This window comes from Chiloscyllium punctatum, chromosome 36 (assembly GCF_047496795.1).
Source record: "Chiloscyllium punctatum isolate Juve2018m chromosome 36, sChiPun1.3, whole genome shotgun sequence".
NCBI classification, from domain to species: Eukaryota; Metazoa; Chordata; class Chondrichthyes; order Orectolobiformes; family Hemiscylliidae; genus Chiloscyllium; species Chiloscyllium punctatum.
Genome location: NC_092774.1, coordinates 75,694,854 through 75,714,107, shown reverse-complemented (window position 1 = coordinate 75,714,107; position 19,254 = coordinate 75,694,854). Strand labels below are relative to the sequence as shown.

The 19,254-nt window shown below is 47.2% G+C and overlaps 4 non-coding genes across 4 annotated transcripts; 2 read left to right on the top strand and 2 right to left on the bottom strand.

Moving 5' to 3' along the window:
* The first annotated feature begins 2,910 nt into the window (after positions 1-2,910).
* On the top strand, positions 2,911-2,982 carry trnae-uuc (transfer RNA glutamic acid (anticodon UUC)). Its single transcript has one exon. It is a non-coding gene; the product is annotated as a tRNA-Glu (tRNA).
* Positions 2,983-8,604: 5,622 nt separating this feature from the next.
* Positions 8,605-8,676, top strand: trnaw-cca (transfer RNA tryptophan (anticodon CCA)). Its single transcript has one exon. It is a non-coding gene; the product is annotated as a tRNA-Trp (tRNA).
* A 6,204-nt stretch (positions 8,677-14,880) lies between these two features.
* trnae-uuc (transfer RNA glutamic acid (anticodon UUC)) lies at positions 14,881-14,952 on the bottom strand. The gene has a single exon. It is a non-coding gene; the product is annotated as a tRNA-Glu (tRNA).
* Positions 14,953-17,457: 2,505 nt separating this feature from the next.
* trnan-auu (transfer RNA asparagine (anticodon AUU)) lies at positions 17,458-17,531 on the bottom strand. Its single transcript has one exon. It is a non-coding gene; the product is annotated as a tRNA-Asn (tRNA).
* Between the last annotated feature and the right edge of the window lie 1,723 nt (positions 17,532-19,254).

The window sequence follows — 19,254 nt, the reverse complement described above, 5'->3', positions numbered from 1 at the left end:
TGATATTCTCCGGAGATGAACTGACCCGAGACATTGAAAGAATTCTCTGCACATCAGGAATTCAAACCCATTCTCGGCTCGGGGCCAATGAGAAAATTCGGGAAGAGGCAAAACACTGAAAGGCTTGGAGGGCGATGGCCCCGGTGTAGGAGAGCTCGTTCCTAGTGTCATGGATGTGCCTGCAGATGGTGGGATCAGGCTGTCCCCATGTCTCCATAATGAATGTCCAAGGCTTTATTATGGAAAATTAAAACTGATAGAAGATAATGGTAATTTTGGGCGGGGCGGGTTGAATTATGAATTGAATAGTAGGTTCCTCAAAGACACTTTGCCAGCCGCGCTGGGACCTGTCTCTGTGGCGCAATTGGTCAGGGCGTTCGGCTGTTAACCGAAAGGTTGGTGTTTCGAGACCACCCAGAGACGGAGTGCTACTTGTTCTCGCTCCTACCGCTTTCTTGGCTGCGAATGTGCACGTTTTTCATGGTTTCAGGTAAATGTTTCCCAAACGGAAATCTTTTCCACTGAGGCAGCACAAACGGGTTTCTGAATTGATTGAATTTCGAACGTAAAGGACTGCGGATGCTGAGAATCCGAGACAGAAAGCGAAACTGCTGGAAAAACTCAGCAGGTTTGGCTGTACTTGGATGAGGTAAAAAACGAGTTCTGAAATGTTGTCTCTGATTCTCTTTCCACAGATGCTGCCTGACCTGCTGAGTTGCTCCTGCAATTTCTGTTTTTGACTGAACGTCCATTTCATCTTTCGGGATGAAACACCCAGACTCGCCATTTGCAGATATTTAACCCTTTCGAAACCTGTGAAGTGATTGGATTCAAACAAACTCAGCAATGATTTACTCTTTCGCAGCTCCACAGGCAGATAGACCTGGGAAATGAAGCTGTCAGTGTGGTTCTGTATTGGTGGGCCGAGTGGTGAATGCGATGGACATGAAATCCATTGCGGTTCCCACACGCAGGTGTGATCCCTGCCGACTTCAGTTGAGAAACGACATCAAAAGAAAAGGGAGATTGCTCCACGGTTTTTTTTAAAAATGCAATCAGTGGACGGGTTGAAATATTTCAATCACATTGGCACTGGTCGGGAATCTGCCTGACAGGGTGGAACAAGCAGATACCCACAGAGCTGCTATTGAGGCGATGAGCCAAGAGTTTGGAAATGAAACTAGAACAGTGAGGGGCGTGAAGTCGTGATCGAAGTTAAGCAGGCACCTGAGGATAAAGGTGTTTTATTTCCCGGTGAAAGATACTGCTTCACAAAGTTGGGACGATGGAAGGGAAGCAGTGACGGTGATTATCTTTGGCTGTTCCTCTTGTGAATGTTCCCATTGCTGCGCATGTCCGTGATAACGTCAGAACTCTGCAGCATGGTGGCGTTAGATACGCACAGTGCCAGGGGCGCAATGGATGACGCATCTGACTCCACCTACCTGTTTGAAATGCAGCTCACAGCTTCTTCACACACCCCAATTAATCTTTTTCATTGTCCTGAAGCCGGCACACGGTTTGAATTCCTGATCTGCAGGAACGAGACTCTTTTCAATGTCTCGCGTCAGGAAATGTCCCTGAGAACATCAGAGTCAAGTCATAGCGCTGTCGGAGGAGGGGAAGCTGAAATAGCCCCACACGCTGCTCACGGGCACATTTCACTTTCCCCAACACACTGCCCCAACCACTGCGCCTCCTGGGAGTGGAAAGGAAACAAACACCAAAACCCAGTCTCAGCTTTGTAAATCTTCAGGAAATAAGAAAACTGTTCATCCCTTCGGATCTTCCATCCTGTGCTGACAACCTTGATTTTAAATGGATGTCCAGTCAGTGCCGACTCGTTTTGGCTGAAAAAAATCTTCCTTATCTCATCCCAGCATTTCTTGCCAGAGAGACCTGTGTGGCAGAGTTCATGTATATATTTCCTTGTATGGTATTTTGTAAATAACATTCGTTTGCTGGTTGTTTGTATCGGGTATTTCAGGTTCATTAGCCGCTGTTTAAGTGTGTTGGTAGGTTTGTGGGCTACCATGATGCTGAGAGGTTTGATTTGTCTGGACATCATTTCCCAGATGTCTTTAATGTAAAGTAATGTGCTCGGGTTTCTGTAGACGTTGTGTCTACTTGTGTCTGTTTGTTGATGTGAAATCGGCACACTGGGTTTATTGGGTAGGCAAAAGTGAGGACTGTAGATGCTGGAAACCAGAGTTTAGATCAGAGTGGTGCTGGAAAAGCACAGCAGGTCTGACAACTTCCGAGGAGCAGGAAAATCGACGTTTCGGGGAAAAGCCCTTCATCAGGAATAGAAGCAGGACGCTTCCAGGGGTGGCGAGATAAATTGGGGGGGTGCTGGGCCAAAGGTAGCAAAGAGTACAATAGGTGAATGGGGGTGGGGATGGAGGTGACAGGTCAGAGAGGAGGGTGGAGCGGATAGGTGGGAAGGGAGATTGACAGGTCCTGAGGACAGCGCTCAGATGGAAGGTTGGAACTCAGCTAAGGTGGGGGGAGTGGAAATGAGGAAACTGGTGCAGTCCACATCGATGTCCTGGGGTTGAATGTATCCGAGGCAGAAGTTGGGGCGTTCTTCCCCCAGACATCGGGTGGGGAGGGAGGGACGATGGAGGAGGCCCCGGTCCTGCATGTCCCTGGCAGAGTGGGAGGGGTGGTTGAAATGTTGGGCCACAGGGCGATGGGGTTGATTATTGCGGGTGTCCTGGAGATGTTCCCTCAAACGCTGTGACTTGATTCTGCGACGGGGCTCCAGTCTCCCCAATGTAGGGGAGACCGCATCGGGAGCAATGGATACAAGAAACAACTTTAGTGGAAGCCTTCGAACTCCCGTGACCCGGGTTCGATTTCCGGGCAGGGAAGCAATTTTCAGTAGAGCTTTCAAACCTCGCTGCCATCTCCCTGGTGGTCTAGTGGTTAGGATTTGGCGCTTTCACCGCTGCGGCCCGGGTTCGATTCCCGGTCAGGGAAGCAATTTGCAGTGTATTTTTTGGGCTGCCCATTCTCCTTAAATGCGCTGTAGAGTTACTTTTTGGTCTTCGTCGTCACTGGGTGCTGCACTGTGTTGTGGTTCGTTGGAATAGTACCCTCGTTCAGATTTGTTTGTAGGTGTAGGGATGATTACTTCTGTAGCTAAGTACTTGGTTCGTGTGTGTTGCTTTCCTGCAGAGGCTGTTTTGAATTTATCATTGACTGTTCGGTCTACTGTGACATCCAGAAATGGCACTTTGTTGTTGTTCTCCTCTTTTGTGAATTTTATGCCAGGAAGGAGATTGTTGATGGTGTTGTAGGTTTCCTCTAATTTGTTTCATTTTTTGATGACATAAGTGTTTCATGGGCGTTTCGTTGATTTGTTTGTAGAGCTTGTTACTGAATATGAAGTGGGTGGTAAGGCACAGTTCCACGAGGTTGATAGTGTTATCTTTGCAGGCTGAAGTTGGTTCTGTGTTTTTGTCTTTAGTTCTTCGAGTAGTGTCTTCAGTTATCTTTGGCGACGTTGATGTTAATGGATGTGAACAGGGCTGTTATGTCAAAGGACAACATTATTCCATCCTCTTCTATCTTCGTGTCTTTGGTGTTCGGGAATTCTTGGATGGAGTAAATGGAGTGGAGTGAATCTTCGACTTGGTGTTTTAGTCCTCAGTGGAGGCCTTTGACTAGTCTGTATATTGGTGTTCCAAGTAGTGAGACGATGGCCTGAGGGGGGCTCCTAGTTTGAAAAAGAGGAGAACAACAATAAACTGCATTCTTAGATGTCACAGTAGAGCGAACAGTCAATGGGGAACTTCAAACTAGCATCTACAGAAAACCAACACTCACAAACCAAATACTTAACCACAGAAGCAATCATCCCAACACCCACAAACGAAGCTGCATCAGGACATTATTTCAACGAGCCACTGACTCGTCGGTATATTGGTGTACCAAGTGGTGAGACTTTGGGTCTGAGGGGGGCTCCTGGTTTGAATTGGAGGAGAAAATTAACACAGTGCCATTTCTAGATGTCACAGTAGAGCGAACAGTCAATGGGGAACTTCAAACTAGCGTCGACAGAAAAACAACACACACAAATACTTAACCACGGAAGCAATCATCCCAACACCCACAAACGAAGATTCAACAGGACATTATTTCAACGAGCCGCTACACACTGCAGCACAGAGAAACTACGAAGACCACAAGAGAAATACGTATATAATATATTTAAGGAGAACGCGTCCCCAATAAACCCATTCCGCCGATTTCTCAGTGATGCTTCCAAGCTCACTCTCAAAAATTCGGTTTGTCCCTCCATTCTTTCCTGTTTGTTTTTTGTGCGTTCCCAATCCTCTGACTGAGTATTGGAGTTGGGAAGGGAAAAAAAATGACTGCAGATGCTGGAAACCAGATTCTGGATTAGTGGTGCTGGAAGAGCACAGCAGTTCAGGCAGCATCCAAGTAGCTTCGAAATCGACGTTTCGGGCAAAAGCCCTTCGTCAGGAATAAAGGCAGTGAGCCTGAAGCATGGAGAGATAAGCTTATCTCTCCATGCTTCAGGCTCACTGCCTTTGTTCCTGACGAAGGACTTTTGCCCGAAACGTCGATTTCGAAGCTGCTTGGATGCTGCCTGAATTGGAGTTGCGAAGTTATGTTGTGGCTGTACAGGACATTGGTGAGACCACTTTTAGAATATTGTGTGCAATTCTGGTGTCCCTCCAATCAGAAGGATATTGTGAAATTTGAAAGGGTTCTGAAGCACCAATGGGTCCACAGAGGGGAAGAGGCCCTTCTGCTGCCCTGAGTGTGGGAAGGCCTTCAGTGATTCCTCTGCCCTGCTGACGGACCAGTTGGTCCACACCGGGGAAGGCTGTTCTCCGGCCTCAAGTGCGAGATGGCCTTCAGCAGTTCTTCCCACCTGTTGAGACACCAGTGGGTCCACACTGAGAGGCCGTTCTTTTGCCCCAACCGCAGGAGGGGCATTGCTCTTTCCTCTGACGTTCTGGCCCATTGGTGTGTCCAAATGGTAGAGAGGTCGTTCAGTTGCCCTATGTGCAGGAAGGCCTTCAGCAATTCCTCGGCCCTGCTGAGGCACCAGTCTATCCACACCGGGGAGAAGCCGTTCTCCTGCCCCGAATGTGGGAAGGTCTTTACCCACTCCTCCACACTGCTGAATCACCAGCTGGACCACACGGGGGTTTGGGGGGGGGGGGGGGAGTGTGGCGGAGGAGGGGAGGCCATTCTGCTGCCCTAAGTGTGGGAAAGCCTTCAGCAATTCCTCCGCCCTGCTGAAGCACCAGTGTGTCCACCCTGGGGAGAGACCCTTCAGCTGGCCCGAGTGTGGGAAGAGGTTCATGTTTTCCTGCAACTTGCGGAAGTACTAGCGGGGGCACCAGCGCTCCCAGCAATCAGATCCCACCAGTGACGCTGCCTTCGGTCACCCCCCAGGACTGAATCTGCTGCCATTTCTGACAGTGGGTGCAGTGGGAGAGTAGGTGAGCTGTTATTGTTTTCTGCTGGAATGCAATTGACTCCCCTACACCACACAAACCCAACCCCAAGGTAGCTCAGGGTTAGCACTGCTGCCTCATGGCACCAGGAACTCAAGAATAATTCCACCCTTGGGGGTCTGTGTGCAATTTATGGAGGGTTGGAAAATGGATCTGAGTGGGTTAGTCTTCGGAAGATCAGTGCAGATGTGTTCGGCTGAAGGACCTGTTTTTCCACATTGTGGGGGTGCTATGATTCTATGAGCTTTGCCCTCAGTGGACACTGTTGCTCATTGAGCCCGGGACTGCACATTGCCAATGAAATGATCCAGAGAATCCTAAGACCGCAAGACCATCGGAGAAGAAGTTTGGCCTTCTCTGCCATTCGTTAGTCACAAAAGTATTGGATGAGATTAGCTACAGTGTGGAAACAGGCCATTTGTCCCAACAAGTCCACACCGACCCTCTGAAGTGTAACCCATCCAGACCCATTTCCCTCTGACTAATGTACCTTACTCTATGGGCAATTAAGCATGGCCAATACACAAGACCTGCACATCTTTGGTTTATGGAAGAAAACAGGACCACCCAGAGAAAACCCACGCAGACATTGGGAGAATGTGCACACTCCTCACAGACTGCCACCCAAGGCTGGAATAAAACCTGGGTCCCTGGCACTGTGAGGCTGCAGGTGTAACCACTGAGCCACTCCATATTGCAACCCGAGTTTGGCAAGCCGGGGGTTGGGTGAATACAGCAAGCCAGGCAGCACCAGGATGTGGAGTAGTCAGCGGTTTGGGTATTAACCCTTCTTCATTACTGAAAGAGTGACTTATCTATGAGAAAAGATTTACATGAATGTTGCTGGGGCTTGGAGGGTTTGAGCTGCAGGGAGCGGCTGAATAACGTGGGGTTGTTTTCACTGGAGCATCGGAGGCAGAGAAGTGACCTAATAGCGGTTACAAAATCATGAGGGGCATGGACAGGGTAATAGACAAGGTCTTTTCCCTGGGCTGGGGGAGTACAGAACTAGAGGGCATAGGTTTAGGGTGAGAGGCGAAATATATAAAAAGGGACGACTTCTTCATGCAGAAGGTGGTATATATATGAAATGAGCTGCCAGAGTATGTCGGTCAGGTGTTGTCAAATGGGAGTAGATTAATTTCGGATATCAGGTCAGCATGGACAAGTTGGACCGAAGGGTCTGTTTCCATGCTGTACGTGTCTCTGACTACTGGTCCTGATGTAAGTTTAAAATAGAGTCCAAGTAACTTTGAATAGTTCAATCTTGTTGAGCTCACCTCCTGAAAAGTTTCAGATGAATCCCTCTGAGAGATACTGTTTAAACATGCTGAGTTGGACAAAGTATCCCATCAAGTTCAACACAAACCCAGAGTTGAAGAAGTCAGAAGTCAGAACACCAAGGGGACCAAAACTGATCACAATATTCCAGGTGCATCCTCATCAACGTCCTGTATAACTACAACATAACTTGCCAACATCTATACTCAATTCCCTAACCAATGAAGGTCAGTGTGCTGAAACCTTTCTTCACTACCTTGTGTACCGATGTTGTCAGAGATATAGGACCTACTTTAAACTGATGCAGGATCCAGCTGCTGAGAGCCCAGAAGCAGAGTAGTGCTGCGTGAGTGTGCTGGGCTTTAGATTTGGATACCACCTCCCCACACCTCTAGAGACCTCAGGTCTGTAGCTTGCCTTCTTATCTTTGAGGGTTTTCCACCTGTTTGAAACAGCCTGTCCTGCAATTAACCCCTTTATGCCAAAGCGTTCCTTCTACAGGCAGAATTAATTGTCCTTCTGTCACACAGTTATTAAACACCATTATCTCATCTGTTCAAAGGAACTGCTCATTGTTTTGCCTCCTCCTTCCCAGCGATAGTTAATGTATGTTATTTGTTAACTCCCTTGTAGCAGTTTCTCATTGGCCCTTTCGTTTCTTGGTCCAGAAAGAGTTATTGCTGACTCATGAAGTTATCAAAGTTCTGGAGTTTACAGGATCACACCACATTCCTCTCTGCCTCCCCCAGGAATAACGATTGTTCCTGAGGTACTCACAGTTCCTGACGTTCCTTGATATCCCCAAATACAATCCATACGTCAGGAAATCACTGGTGCTGCCCTGACACAGATAGTCAATGTTTGAACAGAAGATTATGGGGAGAAAATGCAGAAATCCGAAATGCAAAGAGACTTGGGAGTTCAAGTCCAGGATTTTCTCAAAGTAAACTTGCAGGTTGAGTTGCACTTTCCCCTGCAAGTGCCGAATGTGTGACACCAGCTCATTTACCTATTCCCTCCTCGCTATCCAAGGGGCCAAACTTACATTCCAGGTGAAGTGGCCCTTTACCTGCACTTCCCACAACCCAGTCTACTGCATTTGCTGCTCACAATGTTGCCTCATCTACAGTGGGGAAAGCGAAGCCTAAACTGGGTGACTGCTGCACAGAACATCTACGTTCTGCCTGCAAAAAAGACCCTGAGCTTCCAGTTGCCTGCCAATTCCACACCCCATCCTGTTCCCTGGCAAACATCTCTGTCTCAGGTTTGCTGTTGTGTTCCAGCGAAGCTCAGCACCAGCAGAACGAAGAGCACCGAATATTGCACTTGGGGACCACACATCCCTCTGGTCCCAATATCCAATTCAATAATTCTAGACCTGAACTCCATAGTATCCTCGTCCCTTCCACACACACCAAGCCTTGTTATCACATAGTCTGTCATTCCACACTACTTCGCCACGAACAGTCTCCATTAACAGTTATTCACTCTCTCACGCAGATCGTTATCAACTCCTTTTTCTGTCCAACAGTTCTTCCCTCGCTTTGGGCTCTGTCCTGATCTCCGCCTTCCTCCCACAATATCTCCTGCATATAAACGACATTTTCCCAATCACCATCTGTTCTGTGGAAGGGTCACCGGCAACTCCTGTTTTTTGTTCCTGATATACAGCATCCGCAGTTCTTTCAGATTTTTATTGAGAGAGAGTTGGAAATTGTTTCGAGAGACAGAAGGAGAAGGGGGAGAAACAGAACAGACATGAACGTAAAATCATTGTAGTGCGATCACTTCCCTTAAGCATGAATAAAGCGCATGGGTCATCTGTGAGCTTGTGGCGCAACGATAGCGCGTCTGACTCCAGATCAGAAGGTTGTGTGTTCAAATCACGTCAGGCTCGCTAAAATCAACGTCTAACATTTCCAATGAAGAAAAGAGTATCGTCACTCCGTATATCTGTTGTGTCAAAAGTTGTGGACACTTTCGATCACGCATGAATCTTTGCTGTCAGTTTGATTTGTGAACACTGTGTCAGGGAGGTGGTGTGCCCATTGTTTGGGGAAATGCTGAGCTCCCCGCAATATGACAAGTCGAACACAAACTGTTCATCACGGGATTTCAACACACAGCTGCTTCGTTCAGTTGGTGACCGCGCAGTGTGAATCACATTATACCAATACTTTTACAACAGAATCCAGAGATTTCCATCCAGGTTTTAGTCACATCAAACTGCCACGTAATGATGTTATGGCCTCAGAAAACTATAATAACGTGAAGATCGCTGGGATGATTTTCTACATCGGACTGCAATAGAAACACAGATCATTGTTTCCAGTTTTGGTGGAACAAAAGACATCGTATTGGTGGATAATTACAGTTTGTGCAAACACAGCTAGCCATCGATAAATATTAATCCTGTTCACTTCAATGGCAAAATTTCAATTCAGAAACCAAGTGCACTTGGCTGTTTGTAACAGAGACAACATGACAAAATGGCTCTTAGGAGGAGAAATGGGACATTGAGGAGAAGTGAAATGTTTGCTTTTGGTCACCTCCACAATTGTTAGAAAAACAGGTTGAAAGGATTCTTAAAAGGTGGCTGAAGGAGTGGTGAGGGATAACACTTCAGATAGCGCAAAGTGGAAGACCACTTTCTAGTGGAAGAAAAAGACATTCCTTATTTCTGAAAGAACTGGGAAACAGAAGAGGGGATGAAATCTGACTTGGGAGCTATTTCCTATTTGTTGAGGATGTTGCTTCATCACAGTCTTGGTTTAGAGCATTAGCTCTTCATCAGGAATAAAGGGTGGCCCAAGGGGGCTGAGAGATAAATGGGAAGGAAGTGGGGCTGGAGGGAAGGCAGCTGGGAGTGCAACAGGTAGATGGAGGTAGGGATTGATGGTGATAGGTCAGAGATGAGGGTGGAGCAAATAGGTGAGAAGCAAGGTGGACAGGTATGACAGGTCAAGAGGTTGGTGTCGAATTGGAAGGTTGGATCTGGGACAAGGTGGGGGAGAGGAAATAAGGAAACTGATGAAATCTGCATTGATACCATGTAGTTGGAGGGTCCTAAAGCAGAAGTTGAGGTGTTTTTCCTACAAGTGTCGGGTAGGAAGAGGTTGGCAGTGGACGAGGCCCAGGACTTGCATGTCCTTGGTGGAATGGAAGGGGGAGTTAAAGTGGTAAAAACAATGACTGCAGATGCTGACAACCAAATACTGGAATAGTGGTGCTGGAAGAGCACAGCAGTTCAGACAGCATCCAACGAGCAGCGAAATCGACGTTTCGGGCAAAAGCCCTTCATCAGGAATAAGGCAGTGAGTCTGAAACGTGGAGAGATAAGCAAGAGGAGGGTGGGATAAAGTGTTCAGCCACAGGGCGGTGTGTCGGTTAGAATTAGAGTCCAAGAGTTGTTCCCTGAAATATTCGGTTAGTTGGCATCCAGTTTCCCCAATGTGGTTGAGACCATATTGTGAGCAATGGACAAAATCTTATAAATAGATTGCATAAGTCTTAGCCTGCCAGAATTATTTTCTTTTATTAAATTAAAGAAAATTTTTATTCAATTGGATGACTGCATGAAACGGTTTGTTGGTCAGATTTGAATCATCACTCCCAAATGAGATGATGCCATGAATATCAGTGAACTGCTCTTTTTGTTAAAAACCACAAGTTCTTGATTTATTTTCACAACTTACTGGTATTCACACCTGCACATTCAATGTCAAACTCTGACATCAGAAATTAAATTACAGCATTAATTTTGACTTGAAATATTCGAACAAACAAATTAATAGCACACAGTGAATCGCAAGTCTGATGAATCTGAAATGAAATTTGACCAAAAAAAGATAAAATCAAGATGGGAGATAAAAAATGGGGGAAGGACAGTAGGCGAGAAATGCAGCATCATAGAAAGTGCTCCCCCACAGTGTGCATTTTACCAACTACCACTGCTAAATATAAACACTCTGATATGATCCTTCGGTTTTAATGTAAACCATACCCCCATACAGTAGGTACCATTTAAATGAGTTAAAAATACAAGCATTGAGCAGATCCAGCTTCCAGCCTTACCCCCCACCCCTCGCTTCTTGGAGCTTGGACCTTCCTCCAGCGCCGGGGGGTTGTTGAACTCCTGGGCTCCAGCGGCCACGCCTCCACTGAAGAAGCTTTGGGATGCAGATGCAAAGGCAGGATACAGAACAGAGAACCTTTGTATATGAAAGCAGCTTACAGAGACATTGAGCAATAGAATCACATGGTTTTTACCCATCGACTCTGGATTATCTACCCAGCCCACTCACGCAACAATTCTCTACTTCTGTGCTCCCAGCAGCTGGATCGTGGATCAGTTTAAAGTAGGTCCTATATCTCTGATTACATCGGTACACAAGGCAGTGAAGAAAGGTTTCAGCACACTGGCCTTCATCAGTTAGGGAACTGAGTATAGATGTTGGCAAGTTATGTTGTAGTTCTACAGGACGTTGATGAGGCCGCACCTGGAATATTGTGATCAGTTTTGGTCCCTTTGGTGTTCTGACTTCTGACTTCTTCAACTCTAGGTTTGTGTTGAACTTGATGGGATACTTTGTCCAACTCAGCATGTTTAAACAGTATCTCTCAGAGGGATTCATCTGAAACTTTTCAGGAGGTGAGCTCAACAAGATTGAACTATTCAAAGTTACTTGGACTCTATTTTAAACTTAGATCAGGACCAGTAGTCAGAGATACATACAGCATTGAAACAGACCCTTCGGTCCCACTTGTCCATGCTGACCTAATATCCTATATTAATCTAATCCCATTTGACAGCACCTGACCCATATACTCTGGCAGCTCATTTCATAGGCATACCACCCTCTGAATGAAGAAGTTGTCCCTTTAATTTGTTTCGCCTCTTACCCTAAACTTATGCCCTCTAGTTCTGGATTCCCCCACATCAAGGAAAGGACATTGTCTATTACACTGTCCATGCCCCTCATGATTTTATAACCGCTATTAGGTCACTTCTCTGCCTCCGATGCTCCAGTGAAAACAACCCCACGCTATTCAGCCGCTCCCTGCAGCTCGAACCCTCCAACCCCCAGCAACATTCATGTAAATCTTTTCTCATAGATAAGTCACTCTTTCAGTCATGAAGAAGGGTTAATACCCAAAACGCTGACTACTCCACATCCTGGTGCTGCCTGGCTTGCTGTATTCTCCCAACCTCCTGCTTGCCAACTTCGGGTTGCAATGTGTAGTGGCTCCGTGATTACCACTGCAGCCTCACAGTGCCGGGGACCCAGATTTGATTCCAGCCTTGGGTGGCTGTCTGTGAGGAATTTGCACATTCTCCCAATGTCTGCGTGGGTTTTCTCTGGGTGGTCCTGTTTTCTTCCATAAACCAAAGATGTGCAGGTCATGTGGATGGGCCATGCTTAATTGCCCATAGAGTTAGGTACATTAGTCAGAGGGAAATGGGTCTGGATGGGTTACACTTCAGAGGGTCGGTGTGGACTTGTTGGGACAAATGGCCTGTTTCCACACTGTAGCTAATCTCATCCAATACTTTTGTTAATAACGAATGACAGAGTAGGCCAAACTTCTTCACCGATGGTCTTGCGGTCTTAGGTTTCTCTGGATCATTTCATTGGCAATGTGCAGTCCCGGGCTCAATGAGCAACAATGTCCACTGAAGGCAAAGCTCATAGAATCATAGAAGCCCCACAATGTGGAAACTGGTCCTTCAGCCGAACACATCTGCACTGATCTTCTGAAAACTAACCCACTCAGATCCATTTTCCTACCCTCCATAACTTGCACACAGACTCCCAAGGGTGGAATTATTCCTGGGTTCCTGGTGCCATGAGGCAGCAGTGCTAACCTTGATCCACCATGGAGTTGTGATTGTGGGGTGTCGGGAAGGCAATTGCAGTCCAGCAGAAGTCTAAAACAGCCCACCTACTCTCCCACTGCACCCACTGTCAGAACTGGCAGGAGGTTCAGACCTGGGAGGTGACTGAAGGCATCATCACTGGTAGGATCTGATTGCTGGAAGCGCTGGTGCCCCCGCTGGTGCTTCTGCAAGTTGTAGGAAAACATGAACCTGTTCCCACACTCGGTCCAGCTGGAGGGCATCTCCCACGTGTGGGCACATTGGTGCTTCAGTAGGGCAGAGGAATTGCTGAAGGCCTTCCCGCACTTAGGGCAGCAGAATGGCCTCCCCTCCTCCGCCACTCTCCCCCCCCTCCACCCCCCCAAACCCCCGTGTGGTCCAGCTGGTGATTCAGCAGTGTGGAGGAGCAGGTAAAGACCTTCCCACATTCGGGTCAGGAGAACGGCTTCTCCCCAGTGTGGATAGACTGGTGCCTCAGCAGGGCCGAGGAATTGCTGAAGGCCTTCCTGCACATAGGGCAACTGAACGACCTCTCTACCATTTGGACACACCAATGGGCCAGTACGTCAGAGGAAAGAGCAATGCCCCTCCTGCAGTTGGGGCAGAAGAACGGCCTCTGAGTGTGGACCCACTGGTGTCTCAACAGATGGGAAGAACTGCTGAAGGCCATCTCGCACTTGGGGCCAGAGAACAACCTTCCCCGGTGTGGACCAACTGGTCCGTCAGCAGGGCAGAGGAATCACTGAAGGCCTTCCCACACTCAGGGCAGCAGAAGGGCCTCTTCCCCTCTGTGGACCCATTGGTGCTTCAGAAGCCTTTCAAATTTCACCATATCCTTCTGATTGGAGGGACACCAGAATTGCACACAATATTCTAAAAGTGGTCTCACCAATGTCCTGTACAGCCACAACATAACTTCGCAACTGCAATTCAGGCAGCATCCAAGCAGCTTCGAAATCGACGTTTCAGGCAAAAGCCCTTCGTCAGGAATAAAGGCAGTGAGCCTGAAGCATGGAGAGATAAGCTCTTCCAGCACCACTAATCCAGAATCTGGTTTCCAGCATCTGCAGTCATTGTTTTACCTTCCCAACTCTAATACTCAGTCAGAGGATTAGGAAAGCTTTCAAAACCCACAAAAAACAAACAGGAGAGAATGGAGGGACAAACCGAATTTTTGTGAGTCAGCTTGGAAGCATCACTGAGAAATCGGCGGAATGGGTTTATTGGGGACGCGTTTTCTTTAAATACACTATATACGTATTTCTCTTGTAGTTTCTCTGTGCTGCAGTGTGTAGTGGCTCGTTGAAATAATGTCCTAATGCAGCTTCGTTTGTGGGTGTTGGGATGATTGCTTCTGTGGTTAAGTATTTGGTTTGTGTGTGTTGTTTTTCTGTAGATGCTAGTTTGAAGTTCCCCATTGACTGTTCGCTCTACTGTGACATCTAAGAATGCAGTTTATTGTTGTTCTCCTCTTTTTCAAACTAGGAGCCCCCCTCAGGCCATCGTCTCACTACTTGGAACACCAATATACAGACTAGTCAAAGGCCTCCACTGAGGACTAAAACACCAAGTCGAAGATTCACTCCACTCCATTTACTCCATCCAAGAATTCCCGAACACCAAAGACACGAAGATAGAAGAGGATGGAATAATGTTGTCCTTTGACATAACAGCCCTGTTCACATCCATTAACATCAACGTCGCCAAAGAAAACTGAAGACACTACTCGAAGAACTAAAGACAAAAACACAGAACCAACTTCAGTAGCAAAGATAACACTGTCAACCTCGTGGAACTGTGCCTTACCACCCACTTCATATTCAGTAACAAGCCCTACAAACAAATCAACGAAACGCCCATGAAACACTTCTGTCATCAAAAAATGAAACAAATTAGAGGAAACCTACAACACCATCAACAATCTCCTTCCTGGCATAAAATTCACAAAAGAGGAGAACAACAACAAAGTGCCATTTCTCGATGTCACAGTCGACCGAACAGTCAATGATAAATTCAAAACAGCCTCTGCAGGAAAGCAACACACGTGAACCAAGTACTTAGCTACAGAAGTAATCATCCCTACACGTACAAACAAATCTGAACGAGGGTACTATTCCAACGAACCACAACACAGTGCAGCACCCAGTGACTACGAAGACCAATAAGTAACTCCCCAGCGCATTTAAGGAGAATGGGCAGCCCAAAAAACACACTGCAAATTGCTTCCCTGACCGGGAATCGAACCCGGGCCGCAGCGGTGAAAGCGCCAAATCCTAACCACTAGACCACCAGGGAGATGGCAGCGAAGTTTGACAGCTCTACTGAAAATTGCTTCCCTGCCCGGAAATCGAACCCGGGTCACGGGAGTTCGAAGGCTTCCACCAAAGTTGTTTCTTGTATCCATTGCTCCCGATGCGGTCTCCTCTACAGTGGGGAGACTGGAGCCCCGTCGCAGAGTCAAGTCACAGCGTTTGAGGGAGCATCTCCAGGACACCCGCAATAATCAACCCCATCGCCCTGTGGCCCAACATTTCAACCTCCCCTCCCACTCTGCCAGGGACATGCAGGACCTGGGCCTCCTCCATCGCCCCTCCCTCCCCACCCGATGTCTGGGGGAAGAACGTCCCAACTTCTGCCTCGGATACATTCAACCCCAGGACATCAATGTGGACTGCACCAGTTTCCTCATTTCCCCTCCCCCCACCTTACCTCAGTTCCAACCTTCCAGCTGAGCGCTGTCCTCAGGACCTGTCAATCTCCCTTCACACCTATCCGCTCCACCCTCCTCTCTGACCTGTCACCTGCGTCCCCACCCCCATTCACCTATTGTACTCTTTGCTACCTTTGGCCCAGCACCCCCCAATTTATCTCGCCACCCCTGGAAGCGTCCTGCCTCTATTCCTGATGAACGGCTTTTGCCGGAAACGTCGACTTTCCTGCTCCTCGGAAGCTGTCTGACCTGCTGTGCTTTTCCAGCACCACTCTGATCTAAACTCTGGTTTCCAGCATCTACAGTCCTCACTTTTGCCTACCCAATAAACCCAGTGTGCCGATTTCACATCAACAAACTGACACAAGGAGACACAACGTCTACAGAAACCCTAGCCACATTACTTTACATTAAAGACATCTGGGAAATGATGTCCAGAAAAATCAACCCTCTCAGCATCATGGTAGCCCATAAACCTACCAACACACTTAAACAGCGGCTAATGAACCTGAAATACCCGATACAAACAACCGGAAAACGAATGTTACTTACAAAATACCATATAAGGAAATATATACATGAACTCTGCCACACAGTTCTCTGTGGCAAGAAATGCTGGGATGAGATAAGGAAGATTTTTTTTAGCCAAAACGAATCGGCACTGACTGGACAGCCATTTAAAATCAACGCAGTCAGCCCAGGATGGAAGAACCGAAGGGATGGACTGTTTTCCTATTTCCTGAAGACTTACAAAGCTGAGACTGGGTTTTGGTGTTTGTTCCCTTTCCACTCCCAGGAGCCGCAGTGATTGGGGCGGTGAGTTGGGGGAAAGTGAAATGTGCCCGTGAGCAGCGTGTGGGGCTATTTCAGCTTCCTCTCCTCTTACAGCGCTGTGACGGGACTCTGATGTTCTCAGGGACATTTCCTGACGCGAGACAGTGAAAGGATTCTCATTCCCGCAGTTCGGGAATTCAAACCGTATGCCGGCTTCAGGACAATGAGAAAGATTAATTGGGGTGTGTGAAGAAGCTGTGAGCTGCATTTCAAACAGGTCAGTGGAGTCAGATGCATCATCCATTGCGCCCCGGCCCTGTGCGTGTCTGGCGCTACCATGCTGCAGAGTTCTGACGTTAACACGGACATGGGCAGCAATGGGAACATTCACAAGAGGAACAGCCAAAGATAATCACCGTCAACAATGCTTCCCTTCCATAGTCCCAACTTTGTGAAGCAGTATCTTTCACAGGCAAATAAAACACCCTTGTCCTCAGGTGCCTGCTTAACTTCGATCACGACTTCACGCCCCTCACTTTTCTAGTCTCATTTCCAAACTCTTGGCTCAGAGCCTCAAAAGCAGCTCTGCGGGTATCTGCTTGTTCCACCCTGACAGGGAGTGGGCTACAGATTCCCGACCAGTCCCAATGTGATTGAAATATTTCAACCCCTCCACTGATTTGCATTTAAAAAAAAACGTGGAGCAATCTCCCTTTTCTTTTGATGTCGTTTCTCAACTGTAGTCGGCAAGGTTCACACCTGTGTGGGGGAACCGCAATGGACTTCGTGTCCATCGCATTCACCACTCGGCCCATCAATACAGAACCACACTGACAGCTTCATTTCCCAGGTCTCTCTGCCTGTGGAGCTGAGAAAGAGTGAATCATTGCTCAATTTGTTTGAATCCAATCACTTCACAGGTTTCCAAAGAGTTAAATATCTGCAAATGGCGAGTCTGGGTGTTTCATCCCGAAAGATGAAATGGACGTTCAGTTAAAAACAAAAACAGAAATTGCAGGAGCAACTCAACAGGCCAGGCAGCATCTTTGGAAGGAGAATCAGAGACAACATTTCAGAACTCGTTTTTTTCCTCATCCAAGTCCATCCAAACCTGCTGAGTTTCTCCAGAAGTTTCGTTTTCTGTCTCGGATTCTCAGCATCCGTAGTCCTTTACGTTAGAAATTCAATCAATTCAGAAACCCCTTTTTACTGCCTCAGTGGAGAAGATTTCCGTTTGGGAAACATTTTCCTGAAACCATTAAAAACGTGCATTTTCGCAGCCAAGAAAGCGGTAGGAGCGAGAACAAGAAACACTGCGTCTCTGGGTGGTCTCGAACCACCAACCTTTTAGTTAATAGCCGAACGCGCTGACCAATTGCGCCACAGAGACCACCCCGGCGACCGCCTGCACAATGTCTTTGAGGAACCTACTAATAAATTCATAATTCAACCCGCCCCGCCCAAAATTACCATTCTCCTCTATCAGTTTTACTTTTTCAGAATAAAGCCTTGGACATTCATTATGGAGACATGGGGACAGCCTGATCCCACCATCTGCAGGCACATCCATGTCACTCGGAACGAGCTCTCCTACACCGGGGCCATCGCCCTCCGATCCTTTCAGTGTTTTGCCTCTTCCCGAATTTTCTCATTGGCCCCGAGCCGAGAATGGGTTTGAATTCCTGATGTACAGAGAATTCTTTCAATGTCTCGGGTCAGTTCCTGTCCCGAGAATATCAGAGTCAATCAGCCTCTTAAACAAGGGGACGGTGTCTGCTCAGTCCGTCAGTTCATCCTTCATTCTCCTCTAATTCCACTTCCCAAAGAGTTTCTAAAGATTCACAAAGCTGGAGACTGGGATTTGTGTTTTACTTCCTGAACATTTTTGCACCTGCTAACTGACAATATTTTGCTAAGACCTCTTCCCCATTGGAACATTTGCATCATGTCCAGGGATGAGCAATTTCCATTTTGTGGAGACATTCCCAAGTTTGGGAATGTTCTCTTTGGAGCAAACAAGGTGAACTGGAGATTTCCAGGGCCTGTTGGCAATGATGGGAGAAGACGTGGTGTGAATGGGCAGGTTAATGATCAGAAGAATCTATTGCCACTGACTAGGGTCAGTTACCAGAGGACAGGGATTGAAGTTCTTTAATGGAAAGCAGCATTTGTGTCGAACAAACACAGAGAATACTGCAGAAAGCCAACGGGTCGAGCAGCATCTGTGGAAAGGTAAACAGAGCCGACGTTTTGAGTGTACTACGGTTTTTGCTCAGAACTCAGTCTTTTGCCTCTTCCTGAAGTTGGTCCAGGTCTGTGTCTCAATTGACAAACACATGGCAAGTGCAGTACCGCAATGTGAAATTATAGCCTTTGCTGTTTTTTTTTAAACAGGCAGTGCATTGATTAAATGGTGATGCATTGAAATGTGGAGAAAGTGATGACTAGAGGTGAAAGTCGAAAAATGTGGCACTGGAAAAGCACGGAGATGTGTCACTGGTCAGGTAGCATCTGAGGAGAAGGACAGGGAACGTTTCGGGCACAAGCCCTTCATCAGGAATGATGTATGGATGTACTAAGGGGTCTCAGAGTACCTCCACACCAGTCAATGCCAGTTGTCGGGCAGATGCATCAGGCAATGAGCAAGGCAAGTGATATATTACGAAGAGGAATTGAGTTCAGAAGTGGGGTCATTGAACATATTCAAGGCTAAGTTCATCTGAGTTTTGAACAACACAGAAGTGGATGCTTATGGGGGGAGGTTCGAAAATGGTTTTATGACCAGTACAGGTCAGTCACAGAGTCAGACAGCACTGAACAGACCCTTCATCCAACTAGTCCATGCTGAGTATGTTCTCAAACTAAACTCGTCGCACCTACCAGTGTTTCGCCCATAAACCTTCCAACCTTTCGTATTCATGTACTTATCCAAATGTCTTTTAAACGTCGTAACTGTACGTGTATAAAATCATGAGAGGCATAGATGGGATTTATAGACAAAGTCTTTTCCTTGGGTGGGGGAGTCCAGAACGAGAGGGCATGGGTTTCGTGTTAGAGGGGAAAGATACAAAAGAGATCTAAGGGGCAACTTTTTCACGCAGAGGATGGTACGT